This window comes from Suricata suricatta, chromosome 13, assembly GCF_006229205.1.
Source record: "Suricata suricatta isolate VVHF042 chromosome 13, meerkat_22Aug2017_6uvM2_HiC, whole genome shotgun sequence".
Lineage (NCBI taxonomy): Eukaryota > Metazoa > Chordata > Mammalia > Carnivora > Herpestidae > Suricata > Suricata suricatta.
Window position 1 is genome coordinate 20,622,758 of NC_043712.1, and position 6,934 is coordinate 20,629,691.

General features: G+C 43.4%; 1 protein-coding gene across 3 annotated transcripts in view; it reads left to right on the plus strand.

Moving 5' to 3' along the window:
* Positions 1 to 1,170: 1,170 nt before the first annotated feature.
* The window catches only part of PTBP3 (polypyrimidine tract binding protein 3), a 115,353-nt gene continuing 109,589 nt past the window's right edge, over positions 1,171 to 6,934 (plus strand). For all 3 annotated transcript variants that reach the window (XM_029919713.1, XM_029919715.1, XM_029919714.1), the window contains exon 1: positions 1,171 to 1,396. The gene's annotated coding sequence lies outside the window, so the exon portion shown is untranslated. The remainder of the gene's footprint in view (positions 1,397 to 6,934) is intronic.

Genomic DNA, 6,934 nt, shown 5'->3' on the forward strand with positions numbered 1-6,934 from the left:
GTTTAAGTAGCACCTACTTATTTAAAAGCAGAATACTAGCAAAGATGGATGTTGAGTTGATTGTCTTGTTACTTGCTTTTCAAATGAGGTAAGAATTTGGTCGAGGACAGCCTTTCGTGGCTCATGTTTTGATGAACTATGAATTGAAAAATCATTGAATTTCAGAACAATATATCACAGAAAAGGGAAAACGAACGAAGTGTCACTAGTTAAGATACAAAATTTTGCCCAGAGGAGAGGAAAAGAGATTTAGTGGCTGTGAAATTCTTGTACCTACATTTTCACGTGGGGAAAAAAAAAGGTAATAATCGCTCCGTCGTAGGATTTGTTACTTTACCTGAAGGGATATGAAAACCTCTCTAAAATGCTGGCAATATAGTGGCCATTCTGTATTGTGCAACGAATGTTTCGTATAAATCCAAACCTAGACTTTCGGGTCGAATAGTACTCAAAAACTGTACACAATTGAGAGGTTCTTAAGTTCTGGGCAGTCTCTTTCACCTCATTCATTTTATTTTTTAATTTATTTTTAATTTTTTGAATATAACACAATTTATTTTTTTACTTATTTATTTGTCACCTCATTCATTTTAATCTCAACCACATCTATCGGGCCACGGGAGTCCCAGAGAACCACTCACAGGATCCGGCGGACGACCGGCGGGTCCCGCACTGGAGTTCGCGCCGGCCCGGGTCCCGAACCCGGGCTTCTGTGGGTTGCAGGGCCCGGGGCTTCGGAAGACCACTGCCCGCGCCTGGTCTCAATGCTTGGGATCGAGCCACCGCCAGCCTCGCCCACCAGGCGCAATTCTGCCGCGGTTCTGGGGTCCTGGGGACACTCCTGCCCACACGCCGGAGTCGGGTCTCCCACGCTCTTCCTCGGGTAGCCTGCGGAGTCGGAGCCAGACGGCCCAGGGAAGAGCGGCCGGAAGGCCGGCAGAGCCCGCGGGTGGGCGGGCGGGGCTGCGAAGCGGGAAGCACAAGGAGCACGCTCCCGTGAACACAGGAGGGAGGCACGGGCGAGGCGCGCGCGCGCGCTGGGATGAGCGGCCGGGAGGCGGAGTCCAAGGGCGATGGCAGGAAGAGGGCGCCCTGGAGCCGAGCCGGAGGCCGGCTGGGGGCGGGGCAGAGGGAGGGCGTCGACGCTAAGGGGCGGGATGAGGCGAGGCGGGGACGCGCTTGCGGGGTGGGGAAGGCGGGGGCGCGGCGGTGGCGGGAGCGTCCCTGGTCTCCGCCCCTGTTTCCCACTCTCTTTCCACCTCCCACCCGGCGGGGCTCCGGAGAGGCGCCGCTTGCCCGTCCCTGGAGCCGCCCAGCTGCCGCCGCCTCCGCCCTCCGCTCGCGGTGAGCCCGTCAGTCCCCGCACCGTGCGCTCCTCGGTCTGGGCCATGGATGGGTAAGTACTCGGCGGCGCTTCGGCGAAGCTTGCCCCGCTTCCTTTCGGTTCTCGGCCGGACGCGCCGCGGCCGGGGAGCCGGGCGCGGCGTCGGCGACCGGAGGAGCTTCCCGGGCCGAGCCCGACGGCGGGGCTTCCGCGCTATCCGAATCGCGGAGGGGCGGTCAGCCGCCTCCTCTCCTTCCTCCACGGGGCGCCCCCGTAATGTCCGCCCCTTTCCATCCTCACACCCGGAAGCGGAGGAAAGCCGGGTGCAGCCGCCGGGTGCCGGGGTCCGCCCTCCGCGCGAGAGTCCGGGGAGCCCTGCCTGGCCTGCCAACACTTCCTCTCAGAAAATGGTGCGCGGCGCTGGGGGAGGCGGAGGCGGCGCTCGGGGCGGGCGTCCTCCCGCTCGGGGAGTTGCTGTTTACCGGTGAGGTGGGGCGAGCGCCGGAGCTTCCCCTGGCGGGGAGGCGAGTGGCCGCGGAGAGGCGGGCGGCGAGTGCACGCGTCGGTGCACGTCTGGGCGGCGACCTGGTCCCGAAGCCAGGGCCCCCCGCGGGGTGTCGACGTGCTGGCGGGGGACCGGCGGAGGTCTCCGGACTTGGGCTGTGAGCTGTGCCCGCGATGTCTGTACACCGGGCGTCTGGACTTGGTGACCACGGACGCCGCCCCCCGCGACCCCCCAAAAGAAACTCCGTGAATTTCTGCAGTTTTCGGGGAGCTCTTTAAAAGTTGAGGCCCGTGACTAAAATAAAAAGATTTGAAATCGCCGATGTAAATATTTGCCTGAGGACCCAAGCATTTGGCGTGAGACCTGACCGGTAATTTCATGTTTAAGGAGACGACTGGATTCGGATCTTCGTAGATTAATTATTGTAGCATATGCACATCAAGATTTTTAAAATATCTCCAGCTCTGTTAGAGCTTGCAAATCCTCTACCTATTCCCAGTATGTATTTGAGGTTTTGTTTGGCCTTTTACTTGCTTTTGAAGACAAAAGTTCCCTGCAAACCCCTTGGTTGTAAAATGTATGAAACTTGCTTAGTGAAAGCCTTGTGCACGTCACCATTAGTTGATGATTGTTGCCATGCTGTGTAAAGACAATGGAATCTTCCAAGAATTTTTGCCTTCGTTAGACTTCATTTATGTACTTCAGCAGTATGAAGTGTGTGGGATATTTGGATTCACTTATTTGAAAGCGAATTGCAACTGCCACAGACTCTAGACAAAGTGCCATTTTAGATTCACTCATGGTTTGATATTCTTTATTTTAATTCAATTGTAGCTTTTTTTTTTGTTTAATTGAAACTTTCCTGAGAGCATTGTTGAAAACTCACGTCACGTCACCTTATTCAGTTACACTTAATATGAGTGCAAAGTTTTGCTGTGTTGATTATTTGTGTAATTATGCCAGTATTTCAGTTTAGGGAGGTTGTGAAATTGGTGTCTCACTGTGTGTAGTGTGTTGTCCGGTAGATGGTTTGACTTGAGCTGTGGAAGCAGGGTAGGTTTTGGTATTGGAAAATTTATAGTGTTGATAAGGAGGACTCCAGTTCTGCGTTTGGGCTGTCCATCTGTTGGGTAACACTGAGAAGTGCAGACTTATGCTTTTGGATGGTTTAATAACTCTTCACCCTTTATGTGTTATTAAAGCTAAGAATGAGTTGTTACTGGTTGAAATATGTGAGGCAGTAAGACAGATCCTGGACGGTAAGTTCAGGACCGACACAATCTTAATTTTTATGCCCAGTTATTTGACACATTTAAATTTCAGACAAATGAATTCCAAGTTTCACAAGTCTAAGGAAAAATTTTAAATCGACATGGTTGTTTTTTTAAAAACAAATATGCATCATTGAACAATTCAGATTCAGAAATTTACTTTATTAAATAATGGCAGTAGAGGTTTTAATAATATATAGAATTTAGAGCTTTAGGAGCTATGGAGGTAAATTGTAATTGAATATAGTTTCTCGGGGATTAGAAGAGGTGGAATTTTTCTTGGGAGAACTTTATAGGGTTTTTACACCTTGGGGTTAAGGGATGTGGTTTTGAACACAGTGAATTTTTGCTTCTGAAGGCTAATTAACTTTCTGCATTTTCCCACAGCCTGAAAAAGGTCCTTTTTCATTATTTTGGATAGTTAAAAAAGAAACGACAAACCACCAGTCCATATATCTTTCTAGTTCTTCCTCAAATTCCAACTGTCTCTTGTGTGTGTGTATGTGTTCATTTCCTCCTGAGATAATTTATACTTAAACACAGTTTTGATGTGGTAAAATTTTTTTAAAAAGCAGATCTTTGAAAATTTTCGTGTCTGAAATTTGAGGTTTGCGTTTATTTTAGTTCTGAGAGACTATCTTAGCTGCATTTTGGTGAGCTGTTCTGCGTGGTAGATGCTAATTTGCAAGAAACCTTCTATTTCTGTAAAAGCCACTCACTGGCTTTAATTCATATAGAATTTTAAACATGATAATTCAGACCAGTGATTTAAAAGAATGAAATTTGGTGATTTTAAGTTTTGATTTGGATCTGTTAAATAGAGGTAAATGGATAAACACATACTTAACTCATTTTATTAGAACAATAATACTTTAATAAATACTAAAAGAATTTGATCTATTTGTTTCTTATATTGTGGTTGAAGCTTTGCTTTTACTCTTTGCTGTTGTTAGACTGGCCCATCACTTTTCTTTGTATTAACATTTCACAACTCATCGCATTCTTATTTTTATTAATTTTTATTATTATAATGCTTTTCCTTTTTTTCTTTAATCTTATCTCTGTCTTTTAAAAACTTGTTCTCTAACTTTGTTTTCCATTTTCTCTTTTTACTTTTTCCATACAGTGTTGTTACAGATCTTATAGCAGTCGGTTTAAAGGTAGGACTCTTTTACTATCCTTTCATAAGCTTTTTTAAATCTTAGTTTCGGCATTTTTCCCCCAATGGTGAAATCATCTCACTTGTTCATAAAACTATCTGTTTTACTGTGTGATAGTAATCTTTCATTTTTATTTCGCTCCAAAATAACTGGATTTGTAGCTGATTTTGAATTTTACATATTTATAAAGAGGTACTACAAATTTATTTTGTATATCTAAAATGTGAACAAAAAATTTAGCCCAAAGTTTTACTTGAACTATCAGAGCGAGTGTGTTTATTTGTTTGATTCTGTTTTGTTTTGGTTTAGCAGTTAAATGTAACCTAGGCTGTATTTCCCTGTCACGTTCTTGTATCTTCTCTTGGTTGTACTTCTGAGAAAAACAGTACTAATAGCAGCTAAGGTTTCCTCAGTTCCTACTCTGTGCCAGCTGCTTTACACACGTATTTCACTAATTAAAAACAAGTCCTTCAAGGTAGGTATTAATAAATTCCCATTTTAGAGATGTAAAACAGGTTCAAGGTGTGGTGTACCAGAGTTCACACCCGCGTCTTCCTGGTTCTAAAGTTGGACCTCCCCTCCTCCACCTGATAACTAGCTGCCAGTAATAAGGGTTCTGTCTAGAAGGTGAGCAGCAGGAGAGCTGGATAATTAGTATTTTATAGTAATAATTTTTCCAAGTAATGTCACCTCGTTTTAGCAGTCTTCTGGTTTACTGAATTCTAAAATACAAATCAAGTAAACAATGTTCATCAATATGAGGTTTTTAAATATAAATGGATGTTTTCAGGGTTCCTTTGGCAATTTGATATTTGATAAACCTGAGTTGAGAATCTAATTCTAGAGTCCACTTAATAGTTTGGATTATTGTAGAAAACAGAAATAAATAATTGATGTTTATGTTTTATGTATTTTATGTAAAGTTATTATATCTCTTTCTATCCTCCATCTCCTCATCATCTCTTCTTGCTAGCAATTTCACCACTTACACATTTGCAGTTATCCAATGTGATGGTGGTGCTCATATTCTTGAAACATCTTAAAAATAAGCATGGGGGCGCCTAGGTGGGTCAGTCTTTTAAGCATCTGACTCGATTTCAGCTCAGGTCATACATGATCTCCTGGTTCATGAGATCAAGCCTCAGGTCAGACTCAGTGCTGACAGCATGGAGACTGCTTGGGGCTCTGTCTCCCTGTTCTCTCTGCTCCTTTCCTGCATGCTCTCTATCTCAAAATAAATGAATAAACTTTAAAAAACATAAATAAAGCAAATAGGAGATGAAACTAACAGTAGGATTCTGAGATCAATATAATTGGGAATTACTGCTTACGTTGTCTTTTGAAGTTGGTGGAGTTAGCTTGCTTTGGCAAACTTTAAACATATTTTGTGAATTGAAAATAAATGGAGGAACCTCTTAGATACGATTTTCTTCTTTTTTTCTCCCTGCAGATACTCAAGTCATTTTCTCTTTTGGGAATGACACTAAAGAGAATGACACAGATTAGAAACTGCAGGCTCATATCTAGGATCACTTTTGATGACTCTGTAGGTCCCTGTGAGGGAAAGGCTATTTAAAGTGAATAGTGTTTTGGTCTTATCTGAAATGTAATTCGTGATACGAGTTTATCCGGCAAAAATGAATAAATGAGACATTTAAAAAACTTACCATTTTGAAATTGAGAAATTATACTTTAGGGACTGTTAATGCCTGTTTGTTTTATTGTGGGAAAAACAGGTCTTGATGATAAATAAAAGAAAGAGATTGGAGATAGCAACCGGATTTGAATACATGATTTGGATTTTTGACTACCTCTTTAGTAGCAAGCACTTTAGAAACAAAGATTAAATCCTACTCTGAAGAGGGGTGCCTGGGTGGCTCAGTTGGTTAATAAGTGTCTGGTTTCAGCTCAGGTCATGGTCTCACGATTGTGGGTTCGAGCCCTGCATCGGGCTCTGTGCTGATGGCTAGCTCAGCCTGGAGCCTGCTTCAGATCCTGTATCTCCCCCTCTCTGATCCTCCTGTGCTCACGCGGTCTCTGTCTCTCAAAAATAAATAAAAATCATAAGAAAATTTTTTTTAAATCCTACTCTGAAGAAACGATATGCTGATTTAGTTGTTACACTAGGCAATTTATATTTTTATAGACTTATATACTGGAAATGTCTGTAAAATTACTCATTATATGGAAGATTTCTCCTAAGATTGTTTAGCTTATTTCTTGGGTCCCATCCAAGGAATTTAGTTGCCAGGTAATAGGCTAATAAGGCTCATAATTTGTTTAGATTGTATAAACCAAAATTAGCAAATTTAAATAATCCTTTAAGAATGTCAGTTTCTTACCTCCCTCTGTTTTCTATCCAAATACGATGATACTACAAATAGTTTCAGCCTCTGGTAAGACTGGGTTTCAGGTTATGCTCCATAAGTTGCTTTCCCAGATTCAGAAAAATAATATGGATTTGATTAAAAAAAATTTTTTTTAATGTTTTATTTATTTTTGATACAGAGAGAGACAGAGCATGAGAGGGGGAGGGGCAGAGAGAGAAGGAGACACAGAACTGGAAGCAGGCTCCAGGCTCTGAGCTACCTGTCAGCACAGAGCCTGATGCGGGGCTAGAACCCACGAACGTGAGATCTGACCTGGGCTGAAGTCGGAGGTTTAACCGACTGAG